General features: G+C 44.3%; 1 protein-coding gene and 1 long non-coding RNA gene across 7 annotated transcripts in view; both read right to left on the reverse strand.

Moving 5' to 3' along the window:
• Window positions 1-23871, reverse strand: part of LOC309646203 — a 441930-nt gene that overhangs the window by 135812 nt on the left and 282247 nt on the right. The window lies entirely within an intron of this gene.
• RALY (RALY heterogeneous nuclear ribonucleoprotein) overlaps window positions 1-23871 on the reverse strand; it is an 80569-nt gene that overhangs the window by 9668 nt on the left and 47030 nt on the right. Inside the window, exon 1 of one of the 6 annotated variants that reach the window (XM_082432233.1) lies at window positions 12708-12728. The exons of the other annotated variants lie outside the window; for them this stretch is intronic. The gene's annotated coding sequence lies outside the window, so the exon portion shown is untranslated. Of the gene's footprint in view, window positions 1-12707; window positions 12729-23871 lie in introns of those variants that run through there. 6 annotated transcript variants of the gene reach the window in all.

Raw genomic sequence — 23871 nt, forward strand, 5'->3', positions numbered from 1 at the left:
ATTCAAGTTCTGTCCTCTTTGCTTAGAGATGATACTATACCTGCTCTTTGCTCTCTATACTCAGGCAATGTTTTTTACCCCAAAGGGCTGTACAACTCTCTCCTACTCCCCTTCCTGGACAGGTTATAATCTGGGCACAGGCTCCAACGGGAAAGGGAAAAGGAGGCTCAATTTCAGTAGGAAAGGCCTATGTAAGCCCTGGCATTTATACTTCCTGGCCATCTTCTGCTCACTGGCATAGGTTGGTGCAACTCCCTTTTGGAACACTCCTATCTTAAAACCTGACCCTAGAGCTATTGCAGAAGGTGCTGAAGAACCACCAGGCAGTATGCATAAAAACTCTCATCAGCTTAGGCTAACCATAAACACCTGCCTATTTACCTAATATTTTAGGGCAGAGGGGGTTTCTTTTTAGTGAATTAGAGAAGAGCTGAGTATAAGCTGGGATATCTGTATCTTTTGTCCCATTAGGGTAAAAAGACCCTTTTCTCCTCAATCCTCCCAGCTTAGAAGTTAGCACTTTCTGACCAGCAGATGGTACTGTTTGCAAAGAAACCATACGCTGGACCTGAGAACGATTCTGCGGAAGAACCTGCTCCTATTATGGGCTTGCAGTAGCAAGGATATACTGGGGTCAAGTGTGTGTCATCGCAGGTAAAGGCTGAGGGCTGAGAGGGCACTGCTGCTGATGAAGGGGCTGGTGCCAGTTTTGGAGCTGGCGTGGGAAGATGGACTCTTCTGTTACTCAGTTTGCCTTTGAATCCAATCATCAACATTTATAAAGCAGTGAGGGACACAAGAGATTGCCCGTGAAAACACTTAACACACTGCCCATATGCAGAAAGAAATGCTCGATGCATGTGGGTTCCCCATGCCTCACAGTTCTCTGACAATCCCTCTCCTACCTGGATGACAAGCCATTCAAAGGTTAATTCCTTGTGCGTCCACGGGTATACAAGAAATTTGTGGGGCTCCTCCATGGGCATCCGATAACTCTCTCCTTTGAGCTATCTCCAGGGCTATCTCCTGGAGGCAGCACAAAGTCATGAAGTTTTGGCCCAGGGAGATGCCACCTGCTTTGGCTGGAGGGAGCCAACCAGGTCAGGTGTGTGGACCAAGACAGAAAGAAAAGAAGGGGGGATGACGGTTCAGAGATCTACTGATGACTGCTGGCTCTGCCACTGCCCTGGCAGGGCCATGACCATCGCTGGGTTCCCTCAGACCGCTTCCTGTTCAGTAGTGTTAGTAAGCTCTAACACTACTGAACAGGAAGCACTGCTGAGCACCTGTGCTTGGTGCTATAGTGGGATCAGCATTCACTCCTTGGCTGGTGAGCAAAGTCCTTTGGGTTTGCCTCTACCCTGTCTTTTCTCTCATCACCTGGGGTTTGGGACGATGTATATAAAAGGCCTTTGCAAACTGTGAAGCTCTTTATAAGACCTACAAGTTACTCTAACTAGTTGAACGTCTCTGTTCTACTAATACTGCCATTTCTGGGCCCATTCTAGATGAGGGTCAAGGTCAGACTGGAGCACATTCTGTACAATGCCAAGGAAAGGCAGTCAGAAGCCATGTCACACGGGGTTCAGTTTTCTGATCTGTAGAGAAGACACTTAGGAAATATATGTATGTGGCTGCCCTGCACTGTCAAGGAGAAACGTCTGCCTGAAGCATGCTCCGGGAACCTAACCGCTGTATTCCCCAACCAAATAGCCCCCAATCTGCTTTCAAGGCCTGCACACTCTTCAGAGGGCAGGCTGTGCTGCTGTTGTGCATAATCTCAAGGGGCAGGTCTCTCTGGGGGTTCAGAAAAGCTTAAGTATCCACTCACATGTCCATGAAGCTCCTCAAACTGAGGAATGGAGTTGGGGGTGCAAAATGAAAAGAAAGCGTGCTCAGACTAGCTCTCCTAGAACTGCTAGGTTCAGGTACAGAAACCCTAACTCAGATACGGTCTTCCAGGTTGTTATGAAAATACCAATTTGTTAGCCTCACTTATAAGTTATAACCTTCGAATATTTAGACACATGGTATGTGGGTCTCCATCTATACTCTTGTTCTGCCCTGCAAATGTTAGAGGCAAGCTCGACAAAGTTGCTCAATAAACAGTAAATGCTCAATAAACATTAGGGAGGAAGCAGTGAGGATAATATCCCAGAAGGTGGTGAGAAGGGCTAGCTGTGGCCCTTAAGTAGGGGTATGGAGGAGTTGGGGGGACTACTAGAGGCTAGGGTTCCAGGCACCTTTTTCTAGCCTCTGACCCAAACACCCCCGTCTGCACACCAACCATCCCCAACTCAATCCTCTCCACACAATTCTATCTTGGCTCTTCCGGGATTCCCACCAGGTTAGAGCGGGAGCCCTAGAAAATACTGACATCCTATTCAGCAGAAGCTAGTTGACTTGATAAGCTATTTTCCCCCCTGGGCCAAGCTCTGCCTCACAGATTAGCTGTGTAATTGAGAGCACGTGTTTGTAGCCCCCAGAGGCCCCATGCTTAGCAATGAGCTAAGGTGAGGTGGGTAGAGGGATTGTTCTTGTAGAGGTGGGCGGTGGGGGGGGGGGGGGGATGGGATTCAAGAACCCAACTTGTTCCCAGAGACTTGTGCAATGTCAGATTAGCAGGGACCTTAGTGAGCATGGAGCTTATATGCCCCCTACTCTCTGAGGAACAGAGGGGAACGGACATGGCCAGGATGCCGTAGCCAGTAAGTAGCAGGGCCAAGAACCCCACGGGTCCTCAGACTCTACGTCTAGGGTTCTTATATCTCATTTTTCCTTCTGGGCTGCTAAGAGACAAGCCCTAAGGACAGTGAGAAGCTTGCAGGAGGCAGTCTAGATACGCTGGGTTTGAGAAAACTGGGGACTGGCTCCCAAATAAATATCTTCACTTTTACCTGCTAAAACAACTGCTGCATAAAAGCTGGGACCTTGGCCTTCCCTGGTGGCGCAGTGGTTGAGAGTCGGCCTGCCGATGCAGGGGACACGGGTTCGAGCCCTGGTCCGGGAAGATCCCACATGCTGTGGAGCAACTAAGCCCGTGCGCCACAACTACTGAGCCTGCACGTCTGGAGCTGTGCTCCGCAACAAGAGGCCGCAACAGTGAGAGGCCCGCGCACCGCGATGAAGAGTGGCCCCCGCTCTCCACAACTGGAGAAAGCCCTCGCACAGAAACGAAGAACCAACACAGTCAAAAATAAATAAATAAATTTATTTAAAAAAAAAAAAAAAGCTGGGACCTTAAGCTAATTAAAACCCACCAGGAACACAGGCTTTGAAATGCAATTTACAGCTCAAAGGGATGGGCTGGCTCCTCCAGGCTGGCTCCTCCAGGCTAATAAGAAAAGAAGAAATTTGGCAAAAAACAAATCGTTTTCCCCAGATGAAACATTTCAGATGGAAGCTATGTTTTGGAAGAGCCAAGCCTGAACATGTGGTAAAGTGACAGGGCTTTGTCAAGGCAGAAAAGCCCTAAAAGGTACTTGAACCCCTGAACTTTGAGTAAATGAGCCTCCCAAAGGGGCATCACAATAAGAATAGCCTCTAATTACTGACTGCCAACTATGTGTTAAGAGACTTTTACAAACCTCACCTTATTTAATTCTCACAACAGCCTTATGAGGAGGTAATTTAGATAGGGAAAGAAAGCTCAGAGAGACCAAGTTACTGGTTAACAGAGCAAAACCAGAACTGGAACCCAGGTCTGTTTGACTCCAAAAACCTAAGCATAGAGACGCCTTGGGTACTGATTCCCATGGTGAGAGTGTGTCACCCTGAGCCAGCCACACCCTCTCCTTGGTCCTCCTCACCCCTTTCCCTTTTCTACTACAATGCCTCATATTTGCACAGGATTTTAGTAAAGAAAGCCCCAGTTTATTTTCTTGAGCCTGACATTGTTAATCCCATTTTACAGATGAAAAAGCTGAGGATCATCAGCAAAGATATGTGACTTACTTAAGGTCCCCCAGTTGGTTAAGGGAGTAGCTAGGGGACTTGAATCCAGGCTTCTTGTTTGACACTCTACATGTCACTGTCTCAATTATTCTAAACCTATGACTCTGCCTTACCAAACCTCATGCCCTCCCAATGCTGCCTATCAGGACCTAGTCTTCAGCCTGACCTCTGAGGCACTCAACCATCAGAACACCCACTTCCCCAACTCTGTGAATCCTCCTCAGCACTGGACCTCTGCTGCTCTTGGTCCTCATCCCCCTCAACCAGTGCTATCCAGAGCCTCTGTCTGGGCCAGTTCTGCTGGACATCTCCAGCCTTATTCCCAAGCATGGGGATGAGTGGTCATACCAGCCTGTGGCCAGACCTCTGCCCTTAGATAACCCTGGAGCCATCTGGGTGACTTTAAAGGAAAATAGCTATCAGTGATGGGGAGAAGCCAAGCAATTATACTGATCAGTACCCAGGGCCTCCTTGGTCCAGAGGCTCCTGGTTACCAGGCAGCTAGGGATGACAGAACATCTGTTAATCTCATTAAACTCTCCAGGCCCCAGCTCATTATCACTGCCCAAATGATCATTACTGGCCAGACAGGACTAATTTCCCAAGGAATGCTCTTTAGTTCTTGACCATTCCCACCTCCAAGAGAAATCCTAGTTCCCATCAAGCTGAACACTGAGGGCTCCTGGGATGGGTGGAGAGTTTAAGGGGTCTAGGCTACAAGTCCAGGAGGCTTGGCTCTGCTGCTCTTAGTCATGTGACCTGAAACAAGTCTCATAATTTCTCTGAGTCTTATCATCCTATTCTGAAAACAGAAATAATCTTTTTCCTGATTACCTTTCAAATCTGATATAAAAATCAAACAGGCTAATTGATGTGAAAGTTTGTACATCTGTAACATATTATAAATGAATAGGGGATTATACCTATTTCTATTATTACCCAACTCCTATCCCCTTCACTCATTCAACAAACATTTTTGAGTATTCTCCTCTGTGCTGGCACTGTGGAGGTGCTGGGGAACAGTGTTCATGGGCCTTGCCCTCCACTTGTTTTTAAGAAAGCCTTCTCTCCAGGAACCTGTTTCTTGACTGTTTCCTAATAACAAAAGAATGCACATGGAATAGCAGAAACAGCACAGGCTCTGCAGTCAGACAGGACTGAGTTCTAATCCCAGTCCTACCACTTATGAGATATAACCCTGGACATGTCTCTTATCCTCACTGGGCCTTAGGTTCCTCAATTGCAAAATGGGAATTATACCAACCTCCCAGGATTAGTGATAATATTTGTAAAGAGCCCAGTATAATGGCTGAGACCAGTAGATATTTACATAAGAAACTCAAATGCCCAATGCCCTATGCAAAGAGATGAATCTAGCCTGGCAGTCTAGATCCTCCACATTCCAGCCCTAATCCTCTTTACCTAGGTTGTCTCCCAATGCTCCAACGTTTCACCTGAGAATAAGGGAGTCAGGGGTAGGGGGCCTATGCATGCTCTCTCCCTTGTCCTAGTATGTGGTACCAAACCTAAAAACTTCGTAAGAGTGCCCCCTCCCCATGCCTGTCAAATCACTACTGTATGGGACTGACAGAGGAAAGAACACTGGCTGGGAGGAGTTCCAGGCTTTGCTGAGCCACTGACTCACCTCTCCGCCACACCATGAGGTCTCTAGTCCTATACTCTAACACTGGTATCAGCATCTGTTAGGCCCTGAGGGGAGACCCCAAAGCAGAAACAGAAGGTAGAGCTGGGGCCTCAGCCATCTCTTCCCACAGTGTGGTTTGAGTATATACTCTACCCTCCCTGCATCTTGCACTCTTGACTATGGCCTTAGGCTGAGGTTTAGCATCTGTGACAAGCAGCACTTATAGCTATGGAGGGAAAGGCAACAAAGGGTAGGTAGGTACAAACTTGGGCTTACAATCCCCAGTACTGAGTTAGAGTTGGGGAACTACAAATGATTGTCAGCTTCTTTACTTTTGCCAGACGTCATCCCCTCCATCCCCCAATAGGAAGACTGGTCCTGGCTTTGCTGCTGATGTACCACATGACCATGAGTTTGGGAGCATGTGACCACGAAGGGCCCTTCCAGGGTTAACATGTCCAATACTTGCTGAGCACTTACTACATGCCAGGAACTGTACTATGTCTTCTGCTATGAGGTAGGTGGTGGTATATATAGTGTCCTTTTCACAAATGAGGAAACTAAGCTTAGTTGGAGCTTAAGTCCTACACAAGCTAGGAAATGGGACCTACACAAGCAGAGCTGGGACCAGGCTGTATGAGACAAGAGCTAGTGCTCTTAACCTTGGCCCAGAATGGCTTTGTGCTAGGCATGCACTCTACCTGCCAGGAGATCAGTTTCTAACACTTTCTGATCCTTTGGGAAAAAACTCATGGAGCCTTGCTGAGTGCATACTCTCAAGTCCAAGAGGCAGTAAGCACTTGCTGTGAGCCTGGGGGATGGACTTCTCCCCTTTCCCATAACTCAAGGGGCTGGCTCCTCACAGTGATAATGTGGCAAGATTAGTCACTGCTTGCTGTTGGTTGATTACAGCTATTCTTTTCTGTAAATGAAGTTTAAAAGTCATCAAAGGGTTTGTCAGCTGTGACTTATGAGCCTCTTTCCCCGCAGGGAAGTCAGGCAGTGACAAATGCCCCTCTTGTTCTGCCATCCATTACAAGGCAGAAGGTGCCATGTTCCAATTACTGGAGACCCCGATGAAGTTCATGGAAAACCCTGCTCCAGGCTGCAGCCATTAGTCAGGCCTGGCAGGGCTGCCAGCAGAGCTGCCCTAGGCCCAGGCCCCACTGGCTAAGAATGGAGTAAGAGCACATTTCTGACTTTGTGAGTCAGCCCCTTCCACCCCATACTTGTGTTATCTCTGGTGGGTTTATTCTAGACACATTTCAAAAACGAGTAAAAACATGGGCATCGTGTGGGCTGTCTCAAAGTACCCAGAATCAAGACTGCTTAAGACAAACAGACATGCGGAAATAAGGTCATGCTGCCGGTAGAGTAGGTGGGGAATATGATGCTCAAGAGGGAAGAGGATAAAGTACCTGTGATGTTCAGAGTAGAGACTGAAAGAACCCTTAGAGATCATCTAGTGTAATCAACTGCCTCAGTACTCAATACCCATTATATGCCAAGCCCTGTCCACCTAAATGCTGGGGAACCAAAAATGAATAAAACATAGTCCCTACCACTGAGGGTAGATGAGATCATTAAGGTTTAAAGAAGTGACTTGCCCAAGATCACAAAATAAGTTAGGATCAGTGACAGAATGAGAAAGCAGGTCTCCAGACCTCTAGTGAAGTAGAGAAAGTGGAGTGACAGGGAGCCCTCCTGCATGCCAGGCCCTTTACACAGAACATGGCATAACAGTCAAGAGTGCTAGTTCCCATTCAAATCCCACCTACACACTTATTACAGGGTTTGACTTCTGCAAAGTCCCTCAACCTATCCAAGCCTCAGAACAAAATTTATTTCAGAGTTGTGGCGAGAATTAAATAAGATAATACATGTACAATGGCAGGCACATATTAAGTATGCCAAAATATTATTTAACATCAATTTGAGGTAGGTATTATTAATCTTGTTTTACAGACAAGAAGACTGAAGCTCTTTTTCACTTTGTCACACTGAGCCAGTACTTCTCAAAACTACTTGTGGTGAAGAAGCAGTTTTTTGTTGTTTTGCTTTTTAAACTTCCAATCCATTACAGACAAATACATTTGTAAAATACAAATGTCAAATTACTGTAAAGGTCTCTAAGCGCTTAGTCTCAATTTCTGTACTCATCACAAACCAGCAAGTTTGCGAACTAGCATCCATCTACTCAGTGGGCTATAATTTGAGTAGCACAGCTCTAAACCACTCTCACCCATCCCTGTCAACCTCTATAAAAAGCAAAGCAAACAAAAAATAGAGTTTATTTCATTTCTTTCGAGTCCTTTAACCTGATTTCTTGTAGACTTTGGTGTTAGACTATGAAAAGCTATCTTAGTCTTTTTCCTTTCTTCTCAAGAAAGAGAGAAGAGGATGCAGGCCAAGGATGAGTTCAAGGATTTGCCACCAAATGCTTTAGGAGGTGATTTATCTTGGTCATCTGCTCTAGGTCATGCTATATCCTGCAAGCCAAGATGATCTAGGCTTAATGAGGACTAACACCTTCCTGAAGCCTGGTGATCTGAAAGGAAGGCATGTGCCTGAAGAGGCTAGTACTTCTAGACCCTCTCTCCCCAGACTAGAGGACATGAGGAAACCAGCCAGGAAGGGAAAGCATGTTGTAACTCTTCTTTTTGGTATTTCTAATTTTCAGTCTTGTATCACAGCTATTTACACAGTATTCTTCTCTCTCCCTCTAGGGAGTTTATTGACAGCAAGATAGATATCAGATTCATTCTTGAATGCCACTGTACACCCAAGAGTGTGACTGGCTGGGGCAGATGAGTAGCTCTTAACCAGTGTGCCAAGACATAATAATGTACCTTGAATCTTCCAGGTGCATGGCTAAATTTTCATCGGTGTACAAAACTTCTTTTTGTTCTAACTGAGCTAATGGGGTAGTACTATTTTTCAGCACAACCCAGAGCTGAGTGGGTCATATGACACGGTGTATAGAGAGGTACAACCTGCTGCTGTGAACAGGGTGCTGCCATCAAGCAGGAATCAAAGCCTAAATGTTTACTGCCATGTGAGAGGTCATGTAATATGGTCAAGAGAGTAACCTCTGAAGCCAAATGCCTTCATTCTACCACTGAACTAGCTGTGCGACAGGACCCTCAGTAAGTGTCTTAAGTTCTTTATGCTTCAGTTATCTCACCTATAAAATGGGGGTAGTGATACATATCTCTAGGGTTGCCAGAGGATAAAACAATCTAATTCATGTTTAAAACAATGTCTGGCACATTAGAAAGTATGCTACTGTTATTAGTATTGTTATTGTTAGAACCCAGAAGAACTTTTTCTTGTGAGTATGAAAGGTAGTGAGTTCTACTGTAACATTAATCTAGAGCTGAACTATGATCAAGGGAAGAATACTATCACTGTGGATGCAATAAATTTTAGTATCTGGAAATGTGCCTTGAACATAAAAGGAAGCACGGGAGTAGGCACTCATTAAGTGTTAAATGAATAAAGAAATGAGTATCAAGAGTAAAGCAGTCCCCAGAGAGTACAACTTGAGAAGGCGGGCACCAAGAGGCCCCTAAATGAAGGTTCCCAGAAAGGCCTCTTGTACCTTGAGGACCCAGAAGGCAGGTTGTTCTCCCCTTCCAGGCAACCGGGCTGCAAGGGCTGATACTGCAAGAAACCTCTGCTTGCTCACTGTTCGGTATCTCCGATGGAACCTCCACATTCTGTGGCTACTCTATTCTGAATAAGGCTGCAGCAGGTTGTGCCATGGTAGTGTACACGTCCCCATTTTCCTATTGGAGGAACACAGAGAGGGCAGCCTAACCCCTCCCAAGACAGACCTTGCCCCAAGTTAAAATAGTAACAGGGGATTATTAGCTTTGAATTCCTGCTTGCCTGTGGAGTCCCAGGGTCCTGAACCCCACTTCCACTAGCTGTGTGAACTTGGGAAGGCACTTCACTTCTCTGAGGTTCAGGCTCCCCATCTGTGAAATGGGGATGAAAATCCCTTCCCTGCCCACTTGCAGTGCAGGTTGTTGTGAGGGTCAAAGGAGATAACATATGGGAGTGTACTGTTACCTGAGATTGCTACAAAAATGTGGACAGGGATATTCCCTGGGATGGACAGCTCCTGCAGGTCTTCCTAGACAGAGGCACCCTGGCAGTGGGCCAGTTGGCTGGAAGTAGGCGGTAGATGGTACACAACTTGGCACTGCAGCCAAGCACTGTGCCCTTCAGGTGTAAGGGCAGTTGATTAAAATCCTTTCCTGTGAAATCAGTATTTTCCTCATTACAACAATCCTTCTCCTTGAAAACACCTAATGCTACCCCTCACAGTCCCACTAAGGCTTGATCCTGCCTAAAGCATATGCACTGGCATATAAATATATATATTTAATTTCCCACATTCAGACAGGAGAAAAGAAAGCTGACCTCTCTCCAGGGTGCTGATCTAAACACAACTCAGGGCTGTAAGCATCACCCCACAGCACTGTATGTTTGGCCCAAAGAGGACCACTGAGAATATGCCACTGTCATAGCCACTCTGTCCCTCTGGTAACAACATTAATTCCACAAATATTACTAAGCTCTGCCTCTTGAGTGAACCACTGAGCAAGTGTGTCCTTGTCTCCTGTTTAAGACCCTTCAGCAGCTTCCCACCACCAAGAATCAAGTCCAACTCCTTAAACGTGGTTTACAAGCCCCTTCACTAGTTAAAGCTACCAAATTCATACACAACAATCCTCTAAGAGATTATAAGTCACACCCGCTTTACAGATGAGTAAACCCTAGTGCAGAAAGACAAAGGCAGTTGCCCAAGGTCACATAGTGAGCGCGTTGGTATGAATTGAGTTCTTCCTGAAGGGCTAGGTATCAGACCCCAAGGTATAGACTCAAATTTACAAACGCCTTTTCTTGGACTAGTCTATATGATGCAATGTGGGGATGGGGCATTTATTGCTCAGGTGACCCCTTCAGGGAGCTGCTTAGATAAATGTCCCTTGTTGGAAGCTGCCAATCTGAACTCTCTCACTCCCATAGCTGCAGCATCATTGATAAACTTGGCGTAATGACCAAAATGTTCATTTGCATGTAATATGGTACACATTTGCATACCTAAGTTCAGGAGGCCCAGCCACCACGAGCATCAAATAAAAGTAAACCAATGAGGGCTTCCCTGGTGGCACAGTGCTTAAGAATCTGCCTGCCAGTGCAGGGGACACGGGTTCGAGCCCTGGTGTGGGAGGATCCCACATGCCGCGGAGCAACTAAGCCCGTGCGCCATAACTACTGAGCTTGCACTCTAGAGCCCGTGCTCTGCAACAAGAGAAGCCACCGCAATGAGAAGCCCGTGCACCGCAACGAAGAGTAGACCCTGCTTGGCACAATAGAGAAAGCCCGCGCGCAGCAACGAAGACCCAACGCAGCCAAAAATAAATAAATAAATAAAATAAAATTTAAAAAACCAAAAAAGTAAACCAATGAACCACAACAACTTAGGGGGGAAAAAAAGCCAGCCCCCAAAACAATAAGCATAACATGCCCAATACCTAATGAACTTCTAAACTAATTTATTCAATTGATCATGACAGAAGCAGCTGTGGTCTCTACGGTCTTTTCCCCCCATCATCCTCTTAGAATTAACTAACCCTTTCTGGTCCCCTTTCCCCTCAAAAAGGACACCACACTAAACATGTTTCTATACTGCAATAGCTGGTTTTAAAAAAAAAAAAGTTTCTCCCAAACTTTAATATATAGATGTCTCAGCTGCAGGAGCATGAGCTCTGGACAGAGACAGACCAGGATCAACCAATCATTTACTTACTAACTGTGTGACCTTGGACAAGTCATTAAACTCCCTGAGCTGATGTTCTCTACTAGGCATACTTCCATATACTTCTTCCCTCCACACAGTGAATCATTTCCTGATTCACATACTAAAACCAAGCCCTGCTGATTTGGCCTCCTAAATATTTTTAGAATGTAGCCCTTCTTTCTCCATTCATATTACCACTCAATTCATCCTCCACACCATCACAATATCACTACATGCCTCCTTTGCTTAAAACCAAAATTAAAGTTTTGCTTTATTATTTCAAAATTCTTGGCCATTAATTTGGGTGTCTGTACTTGTGTGTTTATTTTTTGAAATTACCATAAGTAATCACCTAAACCCCAACCCCTCTATAGGACATAACTATTGTTAGCATCTTGGTATACTGCCTTCCAGTGTTTTTTCTTGTGCATTATATTTGGATTACATAGTTAGATCATTCATTCAATTCTGTAACATAATTTTTTCAACTAACATTATAACACAGTATATATAACGTATTTGTCCTTATTGCTGCATAGCTTTCAATAAGCACCATTTTAAAATAATTATCATTTTTAATAACTCATAGTTTCCCCATGAGTGGATTTAAAATTTAGACTGGTCATAGTTTAGGTGGTCATTTAAGCTTTTTCCAATTTCTCAATATTATAAATAATAGCATCTGAGGGAAAGTTCATTCTATATATTGGATTATTTCCTTAGGACAGAGTGTCCCAGAAGTGGAATTACTGTGTCAAAATGTATGAACATTTTTATGGTTCTTGAGATACACTCTGCCTAATTGTTGTCCAAAAGTGCTATACCAATTTACACTGCTATCACCAATGAATGCCACTTTCATGGCAACCTCACCAGAATCATGTACTGTATTAGTATGTGTGGTGGTGGGGGGATGGGGGGTGGGGGTAGTTAACAGGGGAAAAGCAAATCCTCATTGTTGTTTTCATGTATACATGAAAATAATAGTCTCCCACGATTGTTACACTAAGTTTTGAGTCTACAGAGTTTTTGATTGCCACGAAGTTATTGTAGGTTCTTAGAGGAATAATACGCTGAATATTTATTTACTCATTTATCAAAAAATCATTGAGTACCTGTTTCTGCCAGACACTGTACAAAGTATGGAAGTGAACAAAAAGTATTTACAATCCCTGCCCCAGAGGAATTCACAGTCCACACAGTCCAGTGATGAAAACCAGAAACTATGTTTCATCCCTTTCACCTGGATAAGGGCTATGAGAGGAACACGTGGGAACTCAGAGGCATGTCACTTACCAAAGGGACAGGACAGAAGGAAGAGGAGGCAGTCAGCAAGAGGAGTCATCAAGAAGTTCTGATCTTGTCCATAGGGATAAGTTGAAGTTGATCCACACATAGATGAGAGAAAACATTTAGGAAAGAGGAAATAGCATGAGCAAAGTTGTGGAAGCTGGACAGTGCTTCCACACTGAGTGAATAATAATATGTATTGTGGTATTACTGGAGTGTAGAGTCTAAGACTGGATGTTGCAAGAGATGACAGCAGAGAGCCTGGAAAAGGCCAGATCAGAAAGCCCTTGTGGACTGTTGAAGAGCTTGGACTTCATGGGAGCCATGACCCAGTCCTATGTCATATGCAGAAGAGTGCTCAGTAAGAAGGGACTCAGAAGTCCCTATAGGTGTTGAGCGTCTGAACTACAGAAGTCAAACCCCGATCACAACATCCCGCTGTGTCAACTCTTTTTGTCTCATATGTTAGTCTTCTCTTGCCAAGCAGTGCAGAACTTTTGGGGTATTTTTCACAGCACCTAGCACATTGGTAGGCACATGGCAGGGGCTCCAATAATGCTCATGGATCAACCAACTGGAGGTACCTCCTGCAATAATACATATACTCAAGAAACCCTTACTGCCCTGGCACAGCGCCAGCCAATCTCAGCAGGAGCGCAGTCACTGCCTCTCTAGGCAGATGTACTGCCTCAGAAAGCTACCTCCCCATTTCTTGCTCCTTCTGCCAAATAAAAAAATGTGCCTGGGTACAAGAAACTATAAAGTATGTGATAACTAAGCAGCACATCAGGTGGCCAGTGGGGAGGCCTGAGGGACATAAATCCTTCCCCATAGTACATTGCTCAAGCCAAGGACTCCCTCAGCTCCACTGGCAGTTTAGGAGTGCCACCACGACCCCCCCCATAAAAATAAAATAGGTTTTTCCAACTGAGCATGTTAAAAGTCTCCTTTGAGTAGCTGCTGACCTTCTCTGAAGTATTACAACTTTCTACATTAATAACATCTGCTTTAATGATGACAAGGATATTAACAGGATGATTATTTCAACAATTAATATAATAGCAAGTCATTCATGCCCTGCTAGTAGTGGTATGAGCTGTGGGCAATGGGATCTGATGTGCTGCCTAAGATCCATCTGAGGAGGCAGTATTAAAATGATTTGTTTCTGTGTCATCTCCCCTCCCAGATTGTGAATTCCTGGATGGCAGAGACCACAATCTATTTAATATCGGCATTCCTCCTGCCTTTCAGGATAGACCCTGGCCCAGAGTGGTGCTCAGGGAGTACCTGCGGAAGTGAACTCCAGGTACCACTGTCCCCACCCCCTTCCTCATTCATGCTTTTTAAGAAACAAAGAAGCAGGCGGTATAGAAAATGAAGCCAGGAGACTTGGGAGACAGAAAGGAGACATCTTTGCAGGAGCCCAATCCACTCCAGCCTTTAGGAAAGGCTGTTTTGTAATATAAAAAATGATCATTATGATTCATTAATTGCTTATTTTGTGGTAGATGCATTGCTAAGTATTTTACTTCTCATTCTTACAACAACTCTTTGAGGTTAAGAATTATATCAAGGTCACAATGGCCCTGAGACTCTTTTAGGACAACGACTCTGGAGTCAGACTACCTGGGTTCAAACCCCAGCTCTGCCATGTATCAGCTGTATGATGCTGGGTAAATGCCTTAACTCCTCTGTGCCTTAGTTTTCTCAGTTGTAAAATGAGAATAATATTACAGCACCTTCCCCATAAGGTTGTGAAAATTCGGTGAGATAACATACCAGCAAGTGAAGCATTCAGGAGCTTTCTAAATGAAATTATTATTACTACTGGTCCCATTTAATAGATGGCTCCAAATATCACACTCTTAACATTGCGTAAGGTTAAGAGAGATTGCTTCATCAATAAAGCAGGACCAGACCAATTTCTGATTTGGTGATGGAGGCTGGAGCCAGAAGGGTTTTCAGTGCACAAAGCCACCTATGTCATAACCTTGATGAAAACTCTTCAGGATAGCCTTTGTTTTCCATCCCCCAGGAAGACAGTCACTGTCTCCTCTGGACCCCGATATTCTCTACAGACTTCTGTCACAGCAACATTTGCTGCACCTTTGTGATTTACACATCTGTCTTTCTCCATTAGACTCTGAACTCCTAGAAGGCAGAGACTTTTATTAATCTTTGCAATCCCAGCCTCCAGCACTGCCCTGGCAACAAGCAGATGCAACAGGTGAAAGAATCCTAGGTGGGCACTGTTTCAGTAAATGGTTTCCCAGTGTTCCTGACATGGCAGCTCCTTAAAAGTGAACTGTATATTTCAAGTTCATGGGATGAACCCAAGTTCCTCATCCATCAGTAGGGCAGAAGGACAGACAAAACAGTGATGAGAGAGACAACAAAGGAGGATCAGAGCAAGAAGCTGGGGACCAGTGGTGTCTTTGTTCAGTAGACTCCAAGGAGCAGAGGCTCAAAAGAGAGGTTGAATCTTCAGCCCAGAAACTGCTGAATCTAAGCTTTCTATGGTGGGGAAGATGTACAAGGTCCTCACCAAGCAGAGAGCAACAACGGCTAGAAACGGCCATTCTCGTTGGAAATCAACACAGCAAGGGAGACCCAGTCTACTCTCTCTGAATTATCTGGTGACCCTGAGATGAGCCCAACCACTGGGCCCTACCATGCTGGCTTAAAGGAAAGAACACTGGGCGAAGAGTTCAAAGACCGAAGTTCAGTCCTGGAAATGTACCAATTTTTCAATTAATAAATACTTGAGGATCTACTATATGTCAGGATTGCACTAGGCACCTGTAATACAACAATGAACATATCACTAATCTGCTGTCAGTCCCTGGAAAAGTCACTACCCCTTCTCTGAGCCTCAGTGTCCTCATAACGACACATGGAAGATAACCTCTATGTCATAGGATTGTTTTGTGTTATCAGATGTGTTTTGGAAAGTTTACTGCATAACTTTGCAAAGGTAAAGGTTGTATTTTTTACTAGATCTAAACTAGAAGGCTTAGTAAAAGCAAGGACAGCCCCCACCAAATAAATGCCAAGGACAACTCCCTTTGCCAGGTCTGGATAGAAACCAGCGGCACATTCCTAACCACTGAATTCCATGGAAGATGGTGATGGAAGAGCAGAAATCTGACACGTTCTCTTCAAATTCCTCTCAGGATCTTTCCCATAGTTACTGGTATCAGTGTTCATCGCTGGGAACTGCACTATGGGCCTCTTGGATGAGCCCCCTGGATGCAACTGAAACTTCTTAAAACAAGAACAGACTTAAAACTTTGTGGTTTAGAGGCACCTTTCCAGACACTGAGCTAAAATTACCTGACCCCTGGTCTTTCAACTGTTTGGAAACATTTGGTGGCCATTAAGCCTGTTGTTTCCTCATTTTCCTGCTTACTGGCACAAACACAACAAAACAGAAAGCTTGATGCTCTAACAATGCTCTCTGATTAGTGGTTTGCAGAATCCTCTGTAATTTTATGATTTGCCGGCTAGAAGAGTAAGAACAATGGAGTGCAAATAGTGGTGTGGCCCAAGGGGGAGTCAGGCACCCTGAACCTTAGACTTTGTTCTACTGTGGACTGGCTCTGTAAACTTGATTACAGACCTTAATTGCCTCATCCAAAAAATGGAGGAACTGAACCATATCAGTGTTGCATGAACTCTTCCATGAAAAACCAGTGTTCCTCAAGATGTTAATGAGAGTTCCTCAGAAAAGGGGCTCCAAGATCAAATAAAAACAGGAAACTTGGCATACTCCATCCCTTCCTCCCCACCCTCCCCAGTCACATGCACGTTAAGGTTCTAAGAAGTCAACAATAAAGAAATGTACTTTGCATTATTCAGTCTGACTTTTCCTAGATTATTAACATCTCTTCTGAGGAAGACACATTGGAATAGATCTCTCAGGTCCCTGGTCAGCTCTAACCCACTGTGATTTGTATCAGAAGTACTTAACCAGTGCCTGGAGCACCCCTGCTTCCCACTAACCCAGTGAGGCACTTAAATGATACTCTGGCTCACAGAAATTCATTACATGTAGTTCACTTTACTGTAGTGAGAGTACTAATTTTTTTTATGACATCTTTACTGGGGTATAATTGCTCTACAATGGTGTGTTAGTTTCTGCTTTATAACAAAGTGAATCAGCCATACATACACACATATCCCCATATCTCCTCCCTCTTGCGTCTCCCTCCCACCCGCCCTATCCCACCCCTCTAGGTGGTCACAAACCACTGAGCTGATCTCCCGGTGCTATGTGGCTGCTTCCCACTAGCTATCTATTTTACATTTGGTAGTGTATATATGTCCATGCCACTCTCTCACTTCGTCCCAGCTTACCCTTCCCCTTCCCCGTGTCCTCATGTCCATTCTCTACATCTGTGTCTTTATTCCTGCCCTGCCCCTAGGCTCTTCAGAACCATTTTTTTTTAGATTCCATATATATGTGTTAGCATATGGTACTTGTTTTTCTCTTTCTGACTTACTTCACTCTGTATGACAGACTCTAGGTCCATCCGCCTCACTACAAATAACTCAATTTTGTTTCTTTTTATGGCTGTGTAATATTCCATTGTATATATGTGTCACATCTCCTTCATCCATTCATCTGTCGATGGACACTTAGGTTGCTTCCATGTCCTGGCTATTGTAAATAGAGCTGCAATGAACATTGTGGTACATGACTCTTTGAATTATGGTTTTCTCAGGGTATATGCCCAGTAGTGGGATTGCTGGGTCGTATGGTAATTCTATTTTTAGTTGTCTAAGGAACCTCCATACCGTTTCCATGGTGGCTGTATCAATTTACATTCCCACCAACAGGGCAAGAGGGTTCCCTTTTCTCCACACCCTCTCCAGCATTTACTGTTTGTAGATTTTTTGATGATGGCCATTCTGACCGGTGTGAGGTGATACCTCATTGTAGTATTGATTTGCATTTCTCTAATGATTAGTGATGTTGAGCATCCTTTCATGTGTTTGTTGGCCATCTGTATATCTTCTTTGGAGAAATGTCTATTTAGGTCTTCTGCCCATTTTTGGATTGGGTTGTTGGTTTTTTTGATATTGAGCTGCATGAGCTGCTTGTAAATTTTGGAGGTTAATCCTTTGTCAGTTGCTTCGTTTGCAAATATTTTCTCCCATTCTGAGGGTGAGAGTACTAATTCTTAAAGACTCAGAATACAAGACACTTAAAACACTAAGATGGGAAACCTGCAGTTACTAAGCTCCTAATACTTGTTCCATACTGTGCTCGCATTTGTCCATACATTATATTATTTAATGCTTAGACAACCGTAAGAGATAGTTATCCTTTTATTACAGAGAAGAAAACTGAGGCTTGAAGAGGCTAAGTAACTTGCCCAAGGTCATTCAGCTAGAATATGATGAGCACCAGATTTCAAACCTAGGACTACCTGTCTCCCAATTCTTGGTTCTGTTTGGGGCTCTGCCACCATAATTACCAGAAGATCGATCACTAACCTTCTTCCCTAACCTTCCCTGGTCTCAACTGTCAAGTGGGAATAGTAATCCTTGCACTGCTGCCCTCAAAGAGTTGCTCTGAGACTCAAAGGCAATAATAGGTATGAAAGGGCTCTGTAATATATAAAGATATGAATATAAGGGGCACTTGAAATATTGTGAACAAATGTTATTTCCTTTCATGACTTTTTAAGGTACTTGAAGTTCTTGTAGGCTTCCCATGAAGTCAACTGTCCTTATCCCAGTCACCCCACCTCCCTGCCCCGCTCCAGAATAGTGTTCCTTAAACTTTCTATTTAGAACTTTGGATAAACAGAAAACATGCCAACTTCTCAATATTGAGTACTCTTTAGGCTAACTGTCACAGTCACACTAAGCAGCCAATCTGCTTAAGGAGTCAGAAGTAAAAACAGCAGTGAGGGTGGGAGTGTTGGGAGGCCTGTAGATATAGGAGACTCTTTAAATAGTGCAACATGCCTGGGAAATAGGTCCAAAGGGTCATTTGGGACAGCAGATCATAGAAGCCTTTGTATGAAATCTATCCAGAAGATCAACAAGTACGTTGTGTATGGGAGTAGGAGGGGGCAGGGTTGGCCAGCTTCAATTTGTTCTGGGATGGAAAACACCTTGGCAGGGCCCTGACCGTCGAAACAGTAGTAGATGAGTAGGGCTCTCAACTCATTGTCTAGCCCAGCCTGGGATCACACCCTCATGATCCACACTGCTGTGGCCATCTGCTCCCTTCAGCTTCTGACAGAGTAAGGCCAAAAACAATAGCAAAGCATTCTTGGAACCAGGCCCTGGTCAGGGACAGATAAATAAATAGCAAAGTCCCTCCTCTTAGAGAGGAAGGCACTGCACCAACATAGTTTGAGCCTAACCAGAGGTTCTCTTGTAAAACAAAGTCTCTGGCTCATGGGGTATATTCAAGAATTGTGTGAACTGAATGAATCAAAGGAGCATTCTTCTATGACATAAGAGCACCTGTGGTGTCAGGAGCCCTGGATTCCAGTCCTCATTCTGGCATGAATAATTCAGTGAATCTGGGCAAATTACTTAACTTCTGTGGACCTCAGTTTACCCACCTGAAAAGCAGGCTCTGTCTACCCTACAAGTTGCTATTTGTAGCCAGTGACATAATAGTTGAGACATTTACTCTGTAAATGGCATGAGATGGAATAGTGGGAGCTGACAGAGCATTGGGACACATGGTCTTAAAAGTTCAGAGCCCAGTCTGGGGAAGACTTGAAATAAGCTCCTTTTCTTTCTCCCCAGGCAATTTAAGTCTGCTTTTCTCACACTGAAGTCATTCTTTGCATTTCTATTGAAGGGAGAGGGAAATGTGCCATTAAAGTACGGAACAGAAAGCCTGCCATCTTTCTACTTTTCAAAGTTTGTTCAGATTCACTGTAATGCAAAAGAGAGCAGAAGATTTGGATTTCTAATCCTAGCTTTTGTTAATCAAAAGCTGTAAAACCATAAACAAGCCTCAACCTCTCTCAGCCTTAGTTTCCGCATCTGTAAATTGGTGGAAGATTTCCTAAGTCATAAGATTATAGTTAAGATTCAATTAATTAATGATGAAAGAGTGTTTTGTAACCCACAAAATGCCACACAAACATCAGTCATTACAGAGCTGTCTTCCCATCAGCTCATGAGCTACACAGGACAGTGGTTATCACTAAATTGACAGGTGAGATAATCGAAGCCCAGAGAAAATACTGATGGTGACACACAGCTCAACTCTGACTTCCTCCATCAAAGGTAATTATTCCTTTTATTTGTTATAGGAGTTATTTATTAGTTTGTTAGCCTCATTAAACTAACAGATCTCTGGGGAACAGAGCTACATATATTTTATGCATTTTTGTACCTCAATGCCCAGCACTGGCACACCAGAAAGATGCTAAAGAAATACTGGCAGTAGAAACAAATCTAGAACACCCAGGACTCCTAATCCCAGGTATAGAGTTCTTATAACAGGAAGTGGCCCAAACCTCATAGACTGACTCATCATAACTTATCTCTTCCTCAATTCCTCCACCCTAGCAAGACTTTCCATTACTGGAGAGAGTCTCTAAGCCTTTGTAGGTGCTGATCCCTCAGCCTTGAACACTCCTCATATGCTTCTTTGCTGAGCTAATTCCTATTCACCCCTCAGACTTGGAGGCCTTTCTAATCTCCCCTAATACTGGGTCAGGTATTCCCTCTCCACTCCCCCCCATGTCTGTTTTATCATAGAATCCTAGCACACAGCATGTGTCGAAAGTATCTGTTGATGGTTGAATGACTGAAATAGTGGATCTAGAAATCCAAAGGAGATTCTTGGCCTGGAAGTCAGGAGGGCTGACTGTTTCTAATTCTAGCTCCACCACTGCTGTGCTCAGTGATCTTGGGCAAGCCCCAGTTCTTCCTGGACCATCCATAAATGAGCTATCACCTATGAATGAACTCAAAAGCACTGACAATATATGAGACTTAGACTCATGCTAAGTCCTAAGGGTGAGGAAATTCTGAAGCCAGTTGTGTGCTCCAGAGTATGGGAGGCCCAATATCCTCCCCCCACGAGCAGCACCAGGTACACTGAACTATGCTGTCAGCAGCCTCCCAGCCTGTTGGTTTACTTAATTTCTCCTGATGAAGTGCCAAGAATAAATCGTAGGTGAGCAGCAGAACACTTTAATGAGACCAGAGCCTAATGAATCTTTTCCTTCCTGTGTCAATTAGAATTTCAAAGCTAGGATCCCCAAGGACCAACTTATTGGGAACAGAGAGAAGCCTTTTGTTCATCAGCTGCTGCCTGAGCTACATTCCCTGGTCCTGTATGTCTGCTATGTAACAATCTTGCTTACTCAGATATGCCACCTGGTGAGACAGACAATACTTCTGGGGTCTGAACTTGAGGAAGGAAAGGAGGGGTCTAGGGTGTTTCTGGAGGTGAGTGGGGAGGTGGTAAGAGAATCAGAGCAGCCCTGACTTGAATGGCACCTCCCAAGGATACTGGTCTTCAAAGAGCTAACAGCAGCAGATCAACTTGCCATTCACCCAACGAAGTATCAGGTATTGTGTGACACCTATTTGCCTAAGGTATTTTGAATCCTCCCAACAACCCCCAAAGTAGGTATCAACAGCACTACTTTTTTTTTTCGGCCGCACGGCGAGGCTTGCAGGATGGGCTCTCAGTTCCCCGACCAGGGATTGAACCCAGGCCGCAGCAGTGAAAGCCTGGAATCCTAACCACTAGGCCACCAGGGAACTCCCTCAACAGCACTATTTCACAGACAGAGAAACTGTGGCTCTGAGAGATAAAGTAAGAATTTTCAGGAACTAAGGAACTAGTTGAGGAACTAGCTGAAGAACACAACCAGTAGTTGGTAGACAGGGATTTGAACTCACAATCGGAACTTGCAATTTCAGAGACTGGGCTCTTTCTATGAAACCACAGCAACCTTGCCCCAGGGCTGGCAGGGCCAGCGGCTGATGTCCTGAATGGCAGAGATGGCCTGTGGGCTGCCGTGGCCATGTTGGACACTTGCCACCAACACGCTGTCTTTTGCCCAGGCACAAGCTAGAGTGCCTGTGCATTGCTGGTCCTTCCATTCAATGAAGTTGGCAATCTCACCCCGAGAACATAATCCAAGTAGAGTCACCATCGACATTACCCCCAGACTCCTACCCCAGAAATCTTTTGATTTATGACGAGTTGCTAATCCTTGATCTAATAGCTCCCAGGTGCCTAGTTCTCTTGCCTCCCATACTGTCCTCTCCAAGTCACACAGGGCCAGCCCAGTTGCCACTGCAATGTCATCAATAGAGGCAAATTCCAAGGTGAGAAGGTAAGCAAGTCAGGTTTCCAAATGGTTATGAAATGGAATTTTAGGACTCTGGTGGGAAAAACACTTAAGAGTGAGGTCAAGAGGTTTGTCCAAAATTTACAGAACTAGAAAATAGCAAGAACTGGAACACAGGCATATATTGAATCCTAACCTGGCATCTATCTACCAAGAGCAAGAATAATAAATACAGAAAAAATGAGATCAGTGGTTCAAATTTCTTTTTAAACTTTTAATTTTGAGATAATTATAGATTCACATGTAGTAATAAATACTTTTTTGGGGGGGGGGGGCGCTGCGCATCACGGCTTGCAGGATAGGATCTTAGTTCCCCAACCAGTGATTGAACCCAGGTCCTCGGCAGTGAAAGCTCAGAGTCCTAACTGCTGGATCGCCAAGGAATTTCCCAATAAATACTTTTTAAAAGCACTTAGCACAGTGTCTGGCACATAGAAACCCACCCAAGAAGTGTTGGCTATTAGATGATTAGGAAAAAGGGAGAGGGCATTCAGGATGGGCTTTTGAGGAAGAATTACTAAGTTTCTCTTTACAGAATGCTGAGGTATACCCATATAACACTTTAAATAATCTTTCCAATGATCCCATCAAGCAGGTATTAACATCCCCATTTTACAGATGAGAAAACTGCTCTCAGAAGTCAACTAACTTATCCAAGATTACTTTGTCCCAGTACATGCCAAAGCTGGGATTCAAATCCAGATATATCCAACTCCAAACGCTATGCTCTTTCTACATTGCTTCTCTCAAGATAATACGGGCTGGGCTTAAAAGACAAGCCTGGATGTAGACTGGAGGTTAAGAGCAGGCTGCCAGTTAAGTAGGGGGGATAGCATGAACTAGGATGCGAAATTTAGCAACATACTGTCTTTGCAAAGAGTGGTAGTTCAAAGACATTGGCCAGAATAAAACAGTAAACTCACATGACAAAGACAAAATAAAAAGCTAAGGGGCAGATGGCAGAGGGTCACTGAATGCTAGCTGCTCTTGCCAACTATGTGTATCACAACTTGACTCCCTTTTGCTGGACACTAAAGAAAGAGAGGTAGCATGCCAAAACTGAAAAGCCAGAGACTGGGAGGCAAAGGAAATCAAGTTCTACCACTAACTAGTTAAGTGGCCTTGGGCAAGTCACTCGTCCTCTCTGGGTTTCTAATACCAGAGAATCAAACTAAAAGATATCCAGGGACCTCTCTAACTTTGACCTTCCAGGAATCACTCTATTACCAGGTCATGTGTACAAATGTGAGTCTGGGAAATGCTAATGCTGTGATTAAGCAGAGAAGCTTGAAATGAAATAGAGTAATGGTATGACAGGAACCTTGGGTACAAGGATAGAGAAAGAGAGCTAAGTTAGGGAGAGGAGAATAAAGGAATTAAATGGGATCCAAGTTAATCTTGGATAAAAGCCAGAAGCCAGCAGGCAGGCAAGGGAAGGGAGGCTGAACCAGGATAGTTACCAATCCTGGCCTTCCTACTAACTTGCTATGTGGCCCTGGATATTAGCCTCATTTTCCCATTGGCCAAATGCAGGGTCCTATATGTTCTGGCCTCAGCTGTCCCCTCTCCAACCTTAACCCTGCTTCTTTCTCTTTGGTGCTGTTCCAACCACACTGTCTGCCTCCTAGTTTCTCTACAAACATGCTCTTATCTTGGGGCCTAGCCTGCATATCTTTCTTCATAACACATATGAAATAATCTAATAATTAATGATTTACTCGTTTTCTGTCTCCCCCACTGAAACAAGTTCCATGAAGGCAGTCTTTGTTTTGTTCACTACCATATCTCAGCTACAAGAATAGTATCAGGCATTCGTTGAA

Source organism: Balaenoptera physalus (genome assembly GCF_965194825.1).
Source record: "Balaenoptera physalus genome assembly, chromosome: 16".
Taxonomy (NCBI): domain Eukaryota; kingdom Metazoa; phylum Chordata; class Mammalia; order Artiodactyla; family Balaenopteridae; genus Balaenoptera; species Balaenoptera physalus.